General features: G+C 34.6%; 1 pseudogene; it reads right to left on the bottom strand.

Annotated features, from left to right (window-relative positions):
- The window catches only part of LOC126011815 (40S ribosomal protein S4-like), an 81,435-nt pseudogene that overhangs the window by 43,726 nt on the left and 18,937 nt on the right, over nucleotides 1-18,772 (bottom strand).

The following is an 18,772-nucleotide window of genomic DNA, read 5'->3' as shown; positions in this document are numbered from 1 at the left end:
TAATTATCTTCTATTTAGATAAATTATGAGACTATCATGTTGAATAAAATTAGTCAGAAGACAGAAAATGACCTCTGTCATGTGTTGTATATTGAGAAATATAAAAGAAAAAATTAAATATATAAAAATGTAACTGAAATGTAGTAGTGGAGTTTAGAGAACGTTTACTATGGGAAATGAGGCAGAGGACCCTAGGACAATAGATGAAGGTAGATGGCAGGGTACTGGGACATGTTGTACATGAACCTCTACCATTAACAGTCCTGTAAATCATAACATTTACAAAATAAATAAATACACAAAAAATGTTTTAAATAGTAGTATAAATTTCTTTCTAGAGTAGTTTAAAGACTCTTAAAGATTGAGGCTGAGAAATGTGAGTAATTGGTTAGAAATTTGAAATATTTGATATGCAATCTTAAATTAGATAAACAGAAATAATTAAATTTACTAATTGCACAAAATTAAAATCAATATTTTTATAAATATTTGTGTTGAGATAGCCAGCTGGCATGGATCAGCTTCCTTCTGCCCATGCACTTTGGACCCAAGGAAGTTTCCCACAGCTCATGACCAGAAAGGAATGGGCCCCAGGCAGATGACTAGGGACAGTTAATCCCTTACAACAATGCTTACATAAGCCCCAAGGAGAAGCTGGGTATCTGAATGGTGACAGAACATAACCTTGTAGGTAGGTGAGGTACTAGAGAGAAGCTCAGCATGAACAATGGGATTAAGAATAACTTGGAGCAAGGCAGTATTGATAGGTATTATAACCAGACCTCTCAATGAGGGAAGTGGGAGGGACAGCCAAAGGTCAAGTCCAATTAGGAATCATTGATCATGAGGGATGGTGCCTCACTTTGTGCTGTCCTTCCTCATCTCTGGTGCAGTGTTGTCTTCTAATCTTTCAGCCTTAAGGAGAATCACTGAAACAATTGATCTACAGAGCTCCTGGAACAAATAGCTCTCTCTCTCTTTATATATATATATATATATATATATATATATATATATATATATATATATATATATATATATATATTTGTCTTGTTTCTGTTTTCTTCTCTTCCACCCCCAAATGCACCAGCAATATAATATAGTACCATTTCTTCCTGCAAAGGCATACTAAAAAAAGAGTGGAATCTTACTTATAAAAACAAGCTCTTATCTACTAGGGATAAGAACTCATAGTTTTTACATACAAAGGCACCTCCCATCTTGAACATATATCATGTGGACCCAACTTAGACCCCAGTTGATTAGATACCGACCATTCAACCTTGAACCCTGGATCCCAGACATAGAAATGACAGTTCTCCACAACAGATCCAGGAACCAAACCCCCTCCAGCACATCCTTGATACTGCTATGGCACCAACATGTGTCAGTTTTGATATAATATCCTGACAAGGAGGAAATGGGAACAACTTGATAGAAGAGCAGGTTCTCTTATCTCACCATCTAATGATAAGACAAAATCAGAAGAATTGTCATCCTTTGATCTGTGCAAAAGCCAAGATCACTATCTACAGATGACTGACTGTGACAACCATGATTGGGCAGAATGTATTCTGGGACCAATAAAAAAGTCCCAGTCTAGGTTTTGGCCTACGATCTGTACAACAACCAATATCTCTAATTCCAGAGGTCTGACTGAGACAATTGCAACTGAATGGGTCTTTGGAAACATAACGAAAGACTCTATCCCAGACTTCATCCTGGGAATAGCACAACGAACAAGACCACCAAGTACAGAAAACTGATTAAAACGACAGTGAAGGAACAGAACTTCTAGAACCACAAAGAAAGACTTCATCATAAGCTTTATTCCTTGACCAGTGCAGATATCAAGATCTCTAGATACAGAGGTCTGATTTTATCACCCATGATGGAGTAGAAGTCTTCCATACACCACAAAAACACCTAGGAGAGAGTAAATGAATATGAAAGTAGTCTGTAGTTATTCCCATGACAGTGTACTTCAAGGGTGGAGAAACCCTGTATATCTTAGGCCAAGGGAATTCCCTTTCTATTGTCCCCAATATTTACTGTGCCTATGCAGGAAAAAAAAAAAGAAACAAAAAATAAAGCACAAAGTAATCTTATTTATTTATCTATTTCTTTTTTTTTTGTTTTGATGTTTCTGTGATTGCTGTTGTTTCCATTTTTTCTTTTCTCTTTTGTGCTCTGTTTTGTTTTTATTTCATGACTGTGGCTATATTATGTGGTGCTTGTCTTTATTGCTGTAGTGCTCATTGGATTTTTTGTTTGATATTTCTTTTTGTATTGTTGTGGTGTTTCTCTTCCTTTTTCCTTTTCTTCTCTCAAAGTGATGTTGAAAGCCTCTAGAAGGATTTTGGCCATTTTTGGCTTATTTGATTTTTACCCCATTTTATTGCTTTTCTTTTCTTCAAACAGAACCTCATAACTTGAACCATCTAGTTCTGCCTCTCAAATTGAGGGGGAAATAATGGAGGGTACCAAGACCAAACAGTTGTATGATCACTAAGTAGTAAACTAGTCACAGAGGGGACCACTTATACTAGCAGCCTGGGGGGTATGGTTGGGGGACATGGGATAAAAGCTTGGAACTGGGTGGAGGGAGGACAACTTTGGTGATGGGAATTTCCCTAATTCAATGTAATATGTACCTAAAATATTACTGTGAAAGATATGTAATTCACTTTGGTCAAAATAAAAATTATTATAAAAAATAAAAAAAGAAAAGAAACCAACAGAAAAAAAAAGACAAGGTTGTCCTATATCATCACTTTTATTCAAAATAATGTTGGAAATACTTGATATAGCAATCAGGTAAGTAAAAGATATCAAGGGAATCCAGATAGGAAAAGAAAAAGTCAATCTCTCACTGTTTGAAAATGACATGATGCTATATTTGAACATACTAGTCTCTACCAAAATACTTCTAGAAACAATAAATTTGCACAGCAAAGTGGCAGGCTACAAAATTACCTCATAAAAATTCATGGCATTTTTTATAAACAAATAATGAAAGAGACATTTTAAAAAATCCCATTCAGCAGTGCTTCAGAAAATCAGGAGCCTTAGAGTCAACTTAACTAAAAGGTTAAAGATGTATACAAAGAAAACTAAAAAAACACTCTTTCAAGAAATAAAGAAGGACACGAGGGTCCGGGCGGTGGCGCTAAAGGTAAGGTGCCTGCCTTGCCTGCGCTAGCCTTGGACGGACCGCGGTTCGATCCCCCGGCATCCCATATGGTCCCCCAAGCCAGGAGCAGCTTCTGAGCACATAGCCAGGAGTAACCCCTGTGCATTACCGGGTGTGGCCCAAAAACCAAAAAAAAAAAAAAAAAAAAAGAAGGACACGAAAGTGGAAACATATACCCTGCTCATAGTTTGCGATGATTAACAACATTAAAATGGCAACACTTTGTCAAGTTTTATATGGGCCTAATGCAATCGCTTTAAGAAAAACCATGACATACATGCCCCAAAACACCTAAAGCAATACTTGAAGAAAAGAATATGAGAGAAATCATTTTTACTAACTTAAAATTGTATTATAAAGCAATCTCATTAAAATATCATAGTATTAAAACAAAGATAGACCTTCAAATCAAAAGATTAGACTTAAGTATTTTGAGACTAATCCCCAGGTATACATCGAATTAATATTTGATAAAGGGGCAAGAAATACAAAGTGTAGCAAGGAAAGTCTCTTTGACAAGTGCAGAGTGTGACCCAAAGAGAAAATAAAAATTCTTGTAAAAAAATATAGAATAGTCTCATTCATCCATAAGATGCATGGAAAATAAAACAAAGTGTAGAGATGATATTCAGAGACAATAGAGATGTGGATGAGTAAAACCAGTCTATGGTAGGAAGCTTGCCACAAAGAGCAGAAAGTGCAGTTAAAGTAGACATGTTGACTAAGAAAGTGATAGATAGTTGAAACCTATCACTTTGGAAAAGAACTGGATGTTGAAAGGAAATAAAGTTAGATGCATGGCAGAACTTTATGAACAATAGTGCAAACCAGTGTCAAAAAAGCAAGAGAAATAGAAGCAAAATGCCTGCCTCTCAGACAGGTGGGGGAACATTGGAGGGCTACAGGGAAGATGAAGGGAATCTAGGAACATTAGTGGTGGGAAATGTGCACTGGTCAAAATTTGTATACATTGTATGACTGTAATGCAATCATGAACAAGTTTACTTTTGGAAAAAATACTGTATAATTATAACCTTGTAACCTCATTATTTAAATAAATGTTAGCATGGGTACAATATAAAATGGATCCATATTCAATACTCTGGGAGTCTCAAGTACTATAGCCTTTTGGGAAAACAATGTGGGAATTCTTTAAAAAAAAATACCCTTGGAAAAAATACCCTTGGAAATGACCCAGAAATACTGCTCTTGGAATTATACACTAGCATCCCCAAAAGGCAATGTATAAAAGATAGAGGCACTTCTATATTCATTGCATCATTTTTCAAAATGGTCAAATCGTGAAAAATTTAGCTGAACAAGAAAAAAATGAATGGATATAGAACCTATTGTATGTCTACACAATGGACTACAATGCAGCCATTAGAAAATAAAAATTCCACAAAATAAAAATTAAAAAAAAAAGAAAAGAAAAATTGAAGTCATGAAATTTGCTGATACATGGATATACATTGAAAGGATCATGCTGAGTCAAATGAATCGGAGAAAAAAGACAGAATGTTCACACTCATTTGGGGCTTTTGAGAAACATTGTGGGAGTCAATACACAAAGAATAGAAATGAAGCCCAAGAAGAGTGGTCTTTATTAGAAAGTTTTCCACAATGGGGGAAGCTGGAATAAGTCAGAGAAAGAAATATTATCACAGTGATAAAAAGAAGTGATCTCTCTGGACAAAAACTGAGAGCTGAAAAAAGTAAAGTGATTTGCATCATACTCTTCAAGTAACAATATTGTAAATAACAGTACCTTAAACAAAAAAATAAAAATAAGAAAATGTCTTCAAGAAGTAGGCTAGGGAATGGAGAAAAAATGGGGATAATAGAAGGAAGTGAATGTTGGTGAAGGGATGGGTGCATATTATTGTGATACTGAAATTCAATCATAAACGACTTTCTATCATTATATTTCATAGTTACTCGATAAATTTAAAAAATATAATAAAAAGTCTTTATTCTCTTAGGAATCATTCTTTCTAGGATATTTAAGCTAGGGTTTGTCATATTTGAAGCAAGTACCTTTTCTATCCAATTTATCGTGAATTTTATTAAAATATTATTTAAAATCAAAATGATATCTTTTAGTGAGTCATATAATTAGAGAGGCCCTTTTACTTTGATGGTAAATAGAAAATAATCCTCATTATGAGTCATCATTCATTTATTGTTCTTCTCTAGGTCAGATAATTTACTTTAACTTTTGTGTACTTAACTAAGAATCTAATTGCCAAAGGGGATGTTAAGATTTGCTGACCTTAATCTGTGGAGTCAACATTTTACATTTCCTTAGAAAAATAACATCTTTACAAAACAATGAAAGACATCAAGTTTACTATTCGTCCCTGTATTATAATATTACATAACACGGTAAAAAGATATTAGGCATAGAATCCTTTTGAATAATCATAATCAATGTTACATCATATTGTTTTTCATTTGAATTTTCATATAAATGAACAAAGAGAACCAGCCACATAGTTGAGATAAAATTTTCTATTTTAAATGTTTTGTTGCCTTGGAAGCAGATTATGAAAAATTGCAGACCAATGTGTGTTGATGCTGATATTTACTTATTTTAGAAGTTATAATGTTGGAGCTTAGCATTACAATAGCAGAAATTCAAAGAACATCTACACAAGTTGTCACAGTAAATCATAGAAAACATGTTCAAAATATTCCTGGGACTAAATGGGTGGAATAATTGAACATTCTTGCTTCAGTGGATATATTCTAAAGGTTTTAAATACCAGAGAATATGACTGTAGCTCTAATTAGCTAGGTTTATCATCAATTGTAATTAAGATGAAGTTATGAGAGAATATGGAGAAAGAAGCTGAGTTTAGAACTTTCTTTGTCAATGGGACTGTACTTATTTAGTCACGCTATAGTTATGAGATTGGATTTGCATTTTCAAGAATGTAGCATAAACTGCCATATGCAGATAGAGGATGAACTGTAAAAAATAAAAATAAACTAAGAGTCAGTTCAATAGAACCAACATATAAACAAGGGAGAGAAGAAACTAACAAAAATTATTATGGAATTAGAATCTATAGGACCTTGTTATGTGAGCATAGAATGAGCAAAACAATAAATTCAGAGGAGTAAACTAGATTATCTCAGAAAAAAGAAAAATATGATAGATCCAAACTCCAGATCAAAAAAAGACACAAGGGTGCCGGAGAGGTGGTGCAGATGGTAGAGTCTGTCTTTGCTTTGAATGTGCTAACCTAGAACAGACTGTGGTTTAATCTTCCAGCAGTCAGGAGAAACCCCTGAGTGTCACCAGCTGTAGCCCCAAAACCAAAAATAAATAAATAAATAAAAAATGAAAGAAAAATAAAGAAACAGGGTAAGTGGAGACATCTTTTTTCACCTGTCCTGGGAATAGCCTGAGAGGAACATTCATGACTAGTCCTTTTTAGGGGCTTTATCCTCACTATTTAAAACATAAAAAATAAATAGTAAATAGCTTTATAAACCATAATTGAAAAATTATACAAATTGACAGTAAAATGGATCCATATAGGGATCTTATATTTATCAATGTCTAAGTGCTAAAAAAAGTAAATCTATAAAAGTTAAAAGAAAAAAATCATTAAAAAGTAGGAAGAACAGAAGAAAAATCTTTAAAATTTGAAGAGGTTACAGAGTAAGAAAATATTACTGTCAAAAATTATTGAATAACTATAAATAAATCAAAGAAAGAAATAATTCACTATATAAATTGAGACCTTTATGATGAACTTTAACAGGAAATCTGTTGTTTTTTTAATTGAGCTAAAATTTGTTAACATCATATGTGCTTAAGATAAATAGTTTCACACATTTTCAAAATGTGTTACAACACTATAACTATCATTAAAATCCCTCTACCACATTCACTGAAAATACACCTCTTCTGATAATCACAGACATGCAGATTTTTAATAGGAATTTTAAATTAGAAAACAAAAAAATAGGTACCACCTTTCAGCAAGTTAAAATACAAGGAGACAATTGGTGTGATTTCATTTAAGTTTCTTATTTAAGGACAAAAATGTTTAAGAATAATTCAATAAAGAATGATTTGACCGGAGAGATAGCATAGTAGTAGGGCATTTGCCTTTCATGCTGAAGGACGGTGGTTCAAATCCTGGCATCACATATGGTCCCCTGAGCCTGCCAGGTGTGATTTCTGAGCATAGAGCCAGGAGTAACCCCTGAGCGCTGCTGGGTGTGACCCCAAAACAAAAAACAAAACAAAACAAAAACAAAACAAAAACAAAAAAAGAATGATTTGAAATAGTTACATTATTTCTACTTGTCATTTGGAAGAAAATTGGGAATGAATATTTTAATGTTTTGTTTTATTTCAGTCTAGGGAATGAAAAGTAAAAATTTAGAAGAAGAATATGAAATATGAGAAATAATCTCTTAAAGGCTACTAGATTACTAATAGGTATTTTTTGAAGTTTAAATCATTGAAAACAGATATAATATCACTATTAATAAGGTTTAGAAGAAATTTCTCATTTTTAGATTTTTTTTTTTTTTTTTGGTTTTTGGGCCATACCCGGCAGTGCTCAGGGGTTACTCCTGGCTGTCTGCTCAGAAATAGCTCCTGGCAGGCACTGGGGACCATATGTGACACCGAGATTCAAACCAACCACTTTTGGTCCTGGATCGGCTGCTTACAAGGCAAATGCCACTGTGTTATCTATATATAACATATATACAAATATATTCATGTATTTTGTAGTCATTTATTTCAAACGAGAATTATCCTTAATAAAAAGAGCAATGTGAGGAACCGAAAAATAGGATAGCACTTAGAGCACCTGCCATGACAATAAATTAGACCTTAAACAACAATGGGTGTGTTCTAAAACAATCAAATAGACAAATAGAAAAAAGAAGGTTTAGAACTAAAATAGAAAGAAAAATTAAGATAAAAAATTGTAAAAAAGAATTGTGAAAATACAACTTTCATCTGGTGTTCACACATATTAAAATAAATCATATAAAATAAATCATACTCATATAATAAAAACACCATATGGCCCTTTCAAAAAGTATTACTTTTGTAGAAGCATATTCAAAATTTTCTCCATTTTACTTTGTTTTCCATATAAAAATCTAATAATTGTTACCTAGCTGTATATAAAGGTACTAAATTATCACTATATATTCATAATAATAAATTTTTCAATATATATTTTATTTCAGCATTCCATATTAATATGCAAAAACAGCTTTAGAATTTAATGTTTGTAAATAAAATCACATTAGTATTATGGTTTATACTATCATGCATTCCTTTTCCTTTTTTTGGTTTTTGGGACACACCCTGTGGCTCTCAGGGGTTACTACTGACTCTGCACTCTGAAATTGCTCCAAAGGGCTTGGGGGATCCTTTGGGATTTCAGGAATAGAATAGGAGTTGGTCCAGGGTTGGCTGCTTGCAAGGCAAATGCCTTACCACTGTAATATTGTTCTGGCCCCACTGTCATATATTGATATTATAGTTTTCAAATAGAATTAAAAAGTAGAACATGCAATAGTTATTTGCATATTACATTATTAAATATAAAGCAAAATTTATTTTACTTGCAAATATAAAATTTAGAGAGTTGTTAAATGTGAATTATCTATTGCATGGAAAATTTTCAAATATCAGTGATATATTTTGATGATTATAAAGTTTTCTATCATTTCTTCTTCCAGAATTATTTTTTCTCAACTGTTACTGACCACTTTTTACTTTCAAAATAAGGATTTAATTACTGGAAGTTGGAATTTGATGCCATCTCTTTACCAAGGGCACACAACATATGCTACATTATCCCCGGTAAATAGACTCTGACACCTAGGAAGGCACCACATTTGAAAAGGCCCTAACTACCTGAGGGAGGGGTTTCAAATGCTGTCTAATATTGCAGGAACTTTTCACAGCTGCCTGTACTCTCAGAAAGGGTGTTTGAAAAATAGCACTATATTAATATGCAAAAACAGCTTTAGGATTTGATGTTTGTAAATAAAATCACATTAGTATAATGTTCATATGCTATCATGTATTTTTTTTTTTTAAGAAAGAAGGCTTGGAGAATAACCTGTACTCACAGGCATTAGGGCTCTGAAAAACCTTGGTTACCTGTCCATGAGGCATTAATGAAAAAAAAAGGGGGGGATGTAGCATAAATACTAATTGAGATATAACTTCAGGTGACATTTTAAAGATCATTCAGATTTAACATTTGCATGGATTGAAATATTCTTTATCTTGTTTTACAGAATAATTATTACTCACTTTCTTAGAGCATCTCTTAAAGAGTGATTACTCATACACACACACACACACACACACACACACACACACACACCTTATTAGGAACATTTGCATAGAAACAAATATTTTCTATTTAGTCTTACAGAATAATTACACACTCTCAAATCTAGTTTTTCTGACAGCCAACATGCAGTCATATCAAGCATTAACATTTCAGGCCCCAGTTCAGAATGTATAACCTGGACGAAGGCCAAAACAAGACTAGTCACTGGGTAACTGTCCTTGTTGGCTAAAGACCTCAGATAACAAAAAGTGGCTCAAAGGTGAATATGCCTGGATATGCAAAAGAATGCACCTGAATATACCCTGAACAATTAGCCCCTATGCCTTTTTGGTAAATTAGTTTTTTTGTCTGAAAATTATGACTTGTCAAGAAATTGAGTATAAATATTCCACCTTTTGGGCCCGGAGAGATAGCACAGCGGCGTTTGCCTTGCAAGCAGCCGATCCAGGACCAAAGGTGGTTGGTTCGAATCCAGGTGTCCCATATGGTCCCCCGTGCCTGCCAGGAGCTATTTCTGTGCAGACAGCCAGGAGTAACCCCTGAGCACCGCCGGGTGTGGTCCCCCCCCCCAAAAAAAAAAGAAATAATATTCCACCTTTTACTTTGAATAAAGTATATTCTATACTCTTTATGTGGATTACAAACTGCTGAGAATTTATTTATTTGTGTTTTTACTGTGAATTTATTAAACCATTCATTTTTACTATATAAGGGCCTCCTCTATCCCCTTTCCTGACAATGCATTGTTAGTTGTTTGCTGTGAGATTAAGTTATTTAAGTCTGGATTCAGACAACAGTGAGTCTCTAGGCATGAGAATTATAACCTTCAGAGTGGAATTTCTCTATTTAATATCTTCCTAAGGCCTATGGGGCCACAGTGACAGGGCAGTGCTTTTATTTGCACAGTTAAAACAATTTTATCTTTTGTCTAGGTCCTATATTAGATATAGGTATGAGGCATGTTCTCCCTCATTTCTCATCTGGCATTATATTGCTAAAGCTAAAATAATAAAATATAGCTCTTCTATGCTTATCTTCTCTGTATATTTCATCTTTATTTTATATGTTTATATTAAGATAAACTTAACTTCTATATTTTCTTATATGAATCTCATATATTTTTAAAATATAATAAGTAATTATGGGGCTGGAGCAGTGGAGCAAGCAATAAGGCATCTGCCTTGTGCACGCTAGCCGAGGACCAACCATGGCTCGATCCTCGGGCATCCCATTTAGTTCCCCAAGCCAGGAGCAATTTCTGAGCACATAGCCAGGAGTAACCCCTGAAAGTCACCGGGTGTGGCTGAAAAAATATAAGAAAAAATTAATAGCATAATATTATAAGAAATTAATAGCATCTTGCCATACTTTATCTCTGGTCTCCTGTGGACTAGTTGACTCTGCTTTGTTCGTTATGCTGGGCACTCACTTCAACTGTACACGTTTTTCATTTTATACCCAGCATGACAAGGAGCATGCCCAATGGGTGTAACCAAGAGCATGTACATATCCAACTGTTATTTCAATGGGCTTATCCAAGGGGCACGTCCAAGTCCAACTGTCATTACATCATTATGCAAACCAATAAACAAAAGGTAATAGACATATATACATATATAAACATATATGTAAACAATTTAGTAGAATTCAGTGGAATGTTTATAAAATATTAGTATATAGCAGTTTTGTATATTTTGTATAAAAGTATTTTTTACTGGGGCCGGAGTGGTGACGCTGAGCAGTAAGGTGTCTGCCTTGCTGGTGCTAGCCTAGGACTGACCATGGTTCTATTCTCGGGCATCCCATATGTTCCCCCAAGCCAGGAGCAATTTCTGAAATCAGAGCCAGGAGTAACCCCTGAGTGTCACCAATGTGGCCCCCCAAAAAAAACAAAATAATTTTTAGGAATCTTTTTTTTAGTAATTTTTATTGTGACCAAAGTGAATTATGAGTCTTAGACAGTAATATTCAAGGTACATAGTGATCCTCTTTCCAACCCTGTTCCCAGCATTCCCTTCCTATGTCCCCTGGACTGCTAGTATAACTTGTCCCCTCATTGCATACAAATATTTTAATTTTTATACAGACTTCATTTCTTGTCCTTAAATAACTACCATTGCTCCTTGGATTGAGTGCTCCAAACTCTGTTTAAATCTAATATTATTGAGGATTTTACTATATTTTTTAATTTGTGCTTCATAATTTAACATCTTACTTAAAGGCCTTTAATCAGATTCTCAATATTTCAGCTTCAGTCTTTTGTATGTGGCTGTTCAGTTTCCAAAGCACCATTATTTAAAGACATTCCTTTCTTTTTTATTTGTATTTTAGATATTGTCTTAAATTAAATGTCAATGCGGGCCCGGAGAGATAGCACAGCGGTGTTTGCCTTGCAAGCAGCCGATCCAGGACCAAAGGTGGTTGGTTCGAATCCCGGTGTCCCATATGGTCCCCTGTGCCTGCCAGGAGCAATTTCTGAGCAGACAGCCAGGAGTAACCCCTGAGCATCGTCGGGTGTGACCCAAAAACCAAAAAAAAAAATTAAATGTCAATGCAAGAAATTTTAATTTTATTTCATTGATCTATTGTTATTTTAATATCATAAATGCAAAATTAGTAATACAATGTTTTTACTTCTAGTTTTCATTGTATAGATCTTTGCCCTCATTTATTATATTTACTCGCAGATACTTGGTAATTTGAAAGCAATTTTTAATTAAACCATTTTAATAGTTTCATTTTCTTATTGTTCTATATTTGTATATAGCAATGAACATTTTTTGAGTATTGATTTTGTAGACATTTTTTGTGTACTCATGATTTCTAATTTAATGATGTCCTTAGGTTACATATAATATAAAATCCTATCTTATGAAAGCTATTATATACTTTCATTTATAAGTTTTTTAATATGTCCTGATACCCTAGTACAGTTAGTTTGACTTAGATCTTTAATAATAATGAATAAAAGAGATGAGATTAGAGTTAAAGAGATTGTAAAGCAGATAGGGCATTTGCTTTTTATGGACAGACACAGGTTTGATTTCCAGTGTCTTCCTAAGCCTGCCAGACATAATATTTGAGTGCAGAGAAAGACATGAGCACAGCCTGATATGCTTCCCAGATAAAATAAATTAAAATAAATAAATAAGGTGCAAGAGGAAAACTGTCTTGTTTATAATTTTGTTATTATTTTATTACATTGGGTGAAACAAGAGGATGGTTGAAGGATCATGTGTTATTAGGGATCAACTTGGAGTTGACTGCTTGCAAGACAAGAGCCTGTGGACCTTGTTCCTGGTTCAAAATGGAAAATATTTCACTTGTTTCCATAGACCAGTTAATTTTTTTACAAGCTGATATATGTTCTTCCTACATTCGTTATATTCAAAGTTTCTATCATAGATTAGATGGTAAGTCTTGTTCATTCTTTTATCTACTAACATAGTCATAAAATTTCTTTCCTATTTTGATTAATCTGTTGTACTATGATTGATTTGTATATGTTGAACCATTCTTCCATGTCTAAATTAAGACCTACTCAATGAGGTGTGGTATTTTCTACACTTGTATGAATTTTATTTATTTATTCTTTATTTTTTTGAAAAATCAGAAAATATTTTTTTCAGTATTTCATCTATTCCATTTATAAAGCTTGAAAACAAGTTTTGAGAGAAAATTAGTTGAGTCTCTTCTGGATTCAACTTTGGTAGATTGAATTTATTTCAACCTACATCAATAAGTATATTTAGGTTTATCAAATTTGTTGGCAGATACGTGGTCATAATAATTACTTGTATATCTATTACATCTTTTTTAATTTGTACATGTATTTCTGATTCTGTTTGGCAGAGTTATAGATTTCCCTTAAAAGACAAGCTAATTAACTCTGCTTCTTTGACTTTTTATATTTGTTTTGTTTTTATGGGGAGGGTTCAGAGGGAAAAGTTCTATCCTTTAATTTGTACCTTTTAATTATTTCTTTTCCTATACTAAATAAACACTTATTTTAGTAATTATTCAGGTTCCTTTTGATTTAGTTAGGTTATTCTTTTTAATATGAAGTCGTGTATTGCTATCCACTTCCTTCTTTACTGTGTTTTTGCTAGTTGTCATAACATTCCTATTGGTACTCAGAAGAGAGGTAAACATGTAATGCCATCTCAAGGTCAAATCAAATACCTTGCATCTGTAAATATGTGCTCTGCACTTGAACTGGATCCCTCTACCCCCCTCTTCTATTTTTGAGGCATTCCATAGTTTATTGTTGTATTAAACATTAATTATAAAGTTCTGGTGTAGGATGGTGGATGGATGGTGGGCCTTTTTAAGCCCAGCTCGGAGCCTGCAGCCCCTACAGCCTGGCTGGTCTGTAGGTAATGATGTAATGGCAAAGAAATGACCCACAGGTAGTAAATTGAAGGTTTAGGAGATATCCAGCTTTATTAAGGCATTAACCGCCATGTGCATATTTCACATGCTTCTAAGCAAACCAGCCTCTTTCTTTGTTCCTCTGCATCCATGCTGCCTCTGATCTCTCTGCCCCCTCTGTCTCTCTTTCTGCTGATTTTCTCTCACCTCTCCCCCAGGCCGCTCCAATTACCAACCACAGATCCCTCCCAGATGTGGGTCTCACTATCCAGGTAAAATAGGCAGGAAGTTCGGGGAAGGATAACAGTATATATAATCTTATAATTTTATTTAATTTGTTTTCAATTTCTGCCTTAAATTTCTTGTTAACTCAATGGTTATTTAAATTATTTATTTTAGTTATCAAGTGCTGAATATTTTATACATTTTTATTTCTTTTTTTTTTTTTTTTTTTTTTTTTGGTTTTTGGGCCACACCCGGCCATGCTCAGGGGTTACTCCTGGCTGTCTGCTCAGAAATAGCTCCTGGCAGGCACGGGGGACCATATGGGACACTGGGATTCGAACCAACGACCTTTGGTCCTGGATCCCTGCTTGCAAGGCAAACGCCGCCGTGCGTTTCTTTTTTTAATAACATCTTTATTTAGGTACCATGATTACAAGTATAATTATAGTTGGGTTTCAGTCAAAAACAGAATACCTTCCTTCACCAGTGCAACATACCCACCACCTACATCCCTCTTCCCACCTCCCCCACCCCTGCCTGTATAGGAGATAGGCATTCTACTTCTTGCATTCATTAACATTGTCATTTTAGTTGTTAGTGTAATTATTTCCCTAACTGCACTCACCATTCTGTGGTGTGCTTCATATTGTGAGCTGGACCTAATGTCTCTGGACATTATTACAATAATGTCTTTAATTTTTCTTAAAACCCATAGATGAGACTATTCTGAGTCTATCTCTTTCCCTCTGACTTATTTCACTCAGTATAATGTACATAATTTCATGTACATCTATGTAGAGGAAAATTTTATGACTTAATTTCTCCTGATGGCTGCATAATATTCCATGTGTATATGTACCATAGTTTCTTTGTTGTTCCTCTGTTGAAGGGCATCTTGGTTGTTTCCAGAGTTTGGCTATTGTAAATAGCACTGCAATAAATATAGGTGTGAGGAAGGTATTTTTGAGTTGTATTCTTTTTTGTTCTTAGGGTTTATCCATAGGAGTGGTATAGCTGGATCACATGGGAGCTCAATTTCCAGTTTTTTAAGGAATCTCCATATTGCTTTCAATAAAGGCTGGACTAGATGGCATTCCCACCAGCAGTGAATAAGAGTTTCTTTCTCTCTACATCCCCACCAGCATTGATTGTTATGTTTTTTTTTTAAATGTGTGCCAGTTTCTGTGGCATGAGATAGTACCTCATAGTTGTTTTGATTTGCATCTCCATAATGATTCGCGATGTGGAACATTTTTTCATGTGTCTTTTGGCCATTTGTATTTCTTCTTTGAGGAAGTGTCTGTTCATTTCTTCTCCCCATTTTTTGATGAAATTAGATTTTTTTTCTTGTTAAGTTCTGTCAGTACCTTGTATATTTTCTATTTATCCCCTTATCTGATGGAATATATTTATTTTTATGGTTAAACTCTAATTCTATGATTAGAGTCATAATCATAAAAAAATTCTTGGTATAATTGTGATACTTATAAGTTTACAGACTATTTTTGTCTCTCAGTATAGTGTTTATCTTAGAAAAGTTTCTTTCATGTCTGCTTAATAAATATATAATTATAATACAGGAACAATAGAATTTATCTTTAGTGTTGGGTCTGTTGGATTGGCATTTGGTGCAAGTAGTGATCCTTGTCCTTGGTCCCCTAAGCATTACCAAAAATGGATAAGTCCCTTTCACAAAGAAATAATAATTCTGCTACTTTGAAAGAAATTTTCTCTAAATAGCTAGAAACATTTCTTATGCCACTTAATTTAAAGCTGTCTCCTTATTCATTGTCTTATCTATCTTCAGTCTTTAAAAGGAATTATTGTTATCATTCAAATTACTAAACATATTTAGTATTACTTTATTTAATGCAATAAAAATTTACCATTAAATTAAGTGTTGAATAAATGATATTGTCATTAAATAATTGTCTCTTATCTCATTTAGTAGCTAGAAATACAGATACACTTGTTCTTTTTTTTGGGGGGGGGTTATACCTGGCAGCGCTAAGGGGTTACTCCTGGTTCTATGCTCAAAAGTCACACCTGGGAGGCTTGGGGGGGACCATATGAGATTCCAGGATTCAAACCACCGTCCTTCTGCATGCAAGGCAAATGCCTTACCTCCATGCTATTTCTCCGGCCCTTACACTTGTTCTTTTATGGTTATTTATGTTTTTATTTTGGGAAACACCTAGTAGGGCCCACGTGTTATTCCTGGCTCTGAGCTCAGAAATTGCTCCTGGAGTCACAAGAGACCATATGGAAGCTATAGCTCCAGCTCCTGATGATTTTTTTTTAAGTCATAAGTACCTTCTAACTGATGATTGACATTTTAATTAATTTGGTGTGGAGAGATGGTAGAGAGGTCAAATGCTCTGAATATTTCAAGGTCAAGTAGAGAGAAATGCCTATCTTGTAACAAGACTAATAGAGGTGAGACAAATTGCTGAGCTAATAAGTGGAGAGTTACATTCTGTGGTCCTTCTCCCTCTTCTCTACCCTATATCCCAGCTCTATAGTCAGACTGTATTAAGCATCCTAGGCTGTTTTTATTTCCATTAGTGGGACCAGAAATTAGATAACAGGCTTCAAGCAAGCCTAATAACAGAGATAGAGAGTGGCTATTTGTAAATAAATCCACAAGCCATATTTCCAACCCCAAATGAGTGGGTCTGAAGCAGGGTGTCCACATAAAGTAATCCAAACCAAGCAAAGGGTTAAAAAAAGATGTAGTCTGTTAATATGCCTCAAATTGAGAGCAAGATGACTGCTAGAACTGTCTTTTTTATTTGGGGGGTGGCGGGTTTGGTCACACCCGGCAGCGCTCAGGTGTTACTCCTGGCTCTACGCTCAGAAATCGCTCCTTGCAGACTCGGGAGACCATATGGGATGTCAGGATTTGAACCACCATCCTTCTGCATGCAAGGCAAACGCCTCACCTTCATGCTATATCTCCAGCCCCCTGCTAGAACTGTCTTTCTTATTAAGTATCTAGACCACCCCTGGGTGGGAAATAGAGGCAGATTAAGGACTCAGGCTATCTTGGACCAGTCCTTCGGAGGAAGTTTGTTTGAGACTTGTAAGACAAACTCTGATTTTGAATAAAACCAAGTTGTAAACAAAAAGTTACAGAGAAACCAGCGATGATATTTGTTTTGTGTCAAATAAACTGTAATCTAAAAAGCATTTACCTCTCTGGTTCTGGCTTCAAGACTGTTTTCTGGACATTTAGTACTGTAATCCTTTTGACACTGGCAACTATCTATAATCCTAGCTCAAGGTCATAGTACAAGGCTCCTCAGATCCCCCTGCTTTGCTGAAGAAAACGTTTCTGTTTTGTTCCTCAGTCTGGAATCACAGCCTTTTTTTTAATCTGGCAAGTTAACCCAGATCCCCTAGAGTGATTTTACTTGCAATTTTTGTCTTCTCTTAAAATCTTGCATGATCTATCTTTAAGAGGTTGCTACTCCAACCCCCTAGTCCACATTTAAGGATATGATTCACTTTTATTTAAAAAAAAAAAGTTTTTTGGGGCATTGGGGAAGTTCTGGGGACACACCCAGTGGAGCTCAGTGCTTAGTCAAGGCTCAAGCATCATTCCTGGCAGTCTTGGAGAACCATGTGAGGTGTCAGCCACCTACAGTCTACTTGCTGTACTCCAGAAATTACTTTGTTATCATTTACTTGAAAATGCAGAGAAGAGAATCTTTAAATACCTGCTTTCTTTCAAGTAAGATACCATATAAAAAAGTAAAGGTGTGTGTGTGTGAGAGAAAGAGAGAGAGAGAGAGAGAGAGAGAGAGAGAGAGAGAGAGAGAGAGAGAGAGAGAGAGAGAGAGAGAGAGAGAGAGAGAGAGAGAGAGAGAGAGAGAGAGAAATGTCTGTCTGTTCCAGAGGCAGGTAGTGGGGAAGGGGTGAGAGGGAAATTGAGGACATTGATGGCAAAGTAAGTACTAATGAAGGACATTGTTCATTGTATGACTGAAAATCAATCACAAACAACACTATAACTAAAAAATCCAACTCTGTTACCTTATAACCATGATGTTTAAATAAACTTATTAAAATATAAAAAAAGAATCTCGAGTGTAAGAATATTTTCATATCCACTTAGTAAAATCCATTGAGGTAAATTCTTTACCCCTAAGAAGTTTTAGATATTGTCAGTTTGCTTGACTTCCTGTATGTAAGTTAGAGTACTCTTTCAAAAAAAAGTACATTTCACTTTTCCTTTAGTCTGTTTTTGATATCATTATCCAAACATTGTGACAAAAATAAAAATGTTGGTGTAGATGATTTTTGCTGTATGTGCATTGTTAATATGTGGTGGCTGACATCATATTTTCAGGAAGGCCAATTTTATATCTACTGGCTGTACTTTTAGCTTAATCAAAACTGTGTACAACTGGGAGAAAACCTCAAGGTCATTTTTATAGATAATTTTCTTCCTCACATATGTTTTATTTTATTTTTATAGCTGTTCATCATTTAAATTATGACTGCACTAGATGTCAGTTCTCAAGGTTTTATATGTTAACAATCTCCTCATTGAGACATTTATTGGAGAAATGGTAGGAAAAAAAGGCATTTTATTTGTAGGACTACTTGCCACTTTTAAATCCTTCCCTAG

The sequence above is a fragment of the Suncus etruscus genome, chromosome 6 (assembly GCF_024139225.1).
Source record: "Suncus etruscus isolate mSunEtr1 chromosome 6, mSunEtr1.pri.cur, whole genome shotgun sequence".
NCBI lineage: Eukaryota > Metazoa > Chordata > Mammalia > Eulipotyphla > Soricidae > Suncus > Suncus etruscus.
The sequence above is the reverse complement of the archived record's forward strand: the minus strand, read 5'-3'. Positions and strand labels throughout refer to the sequence as shown.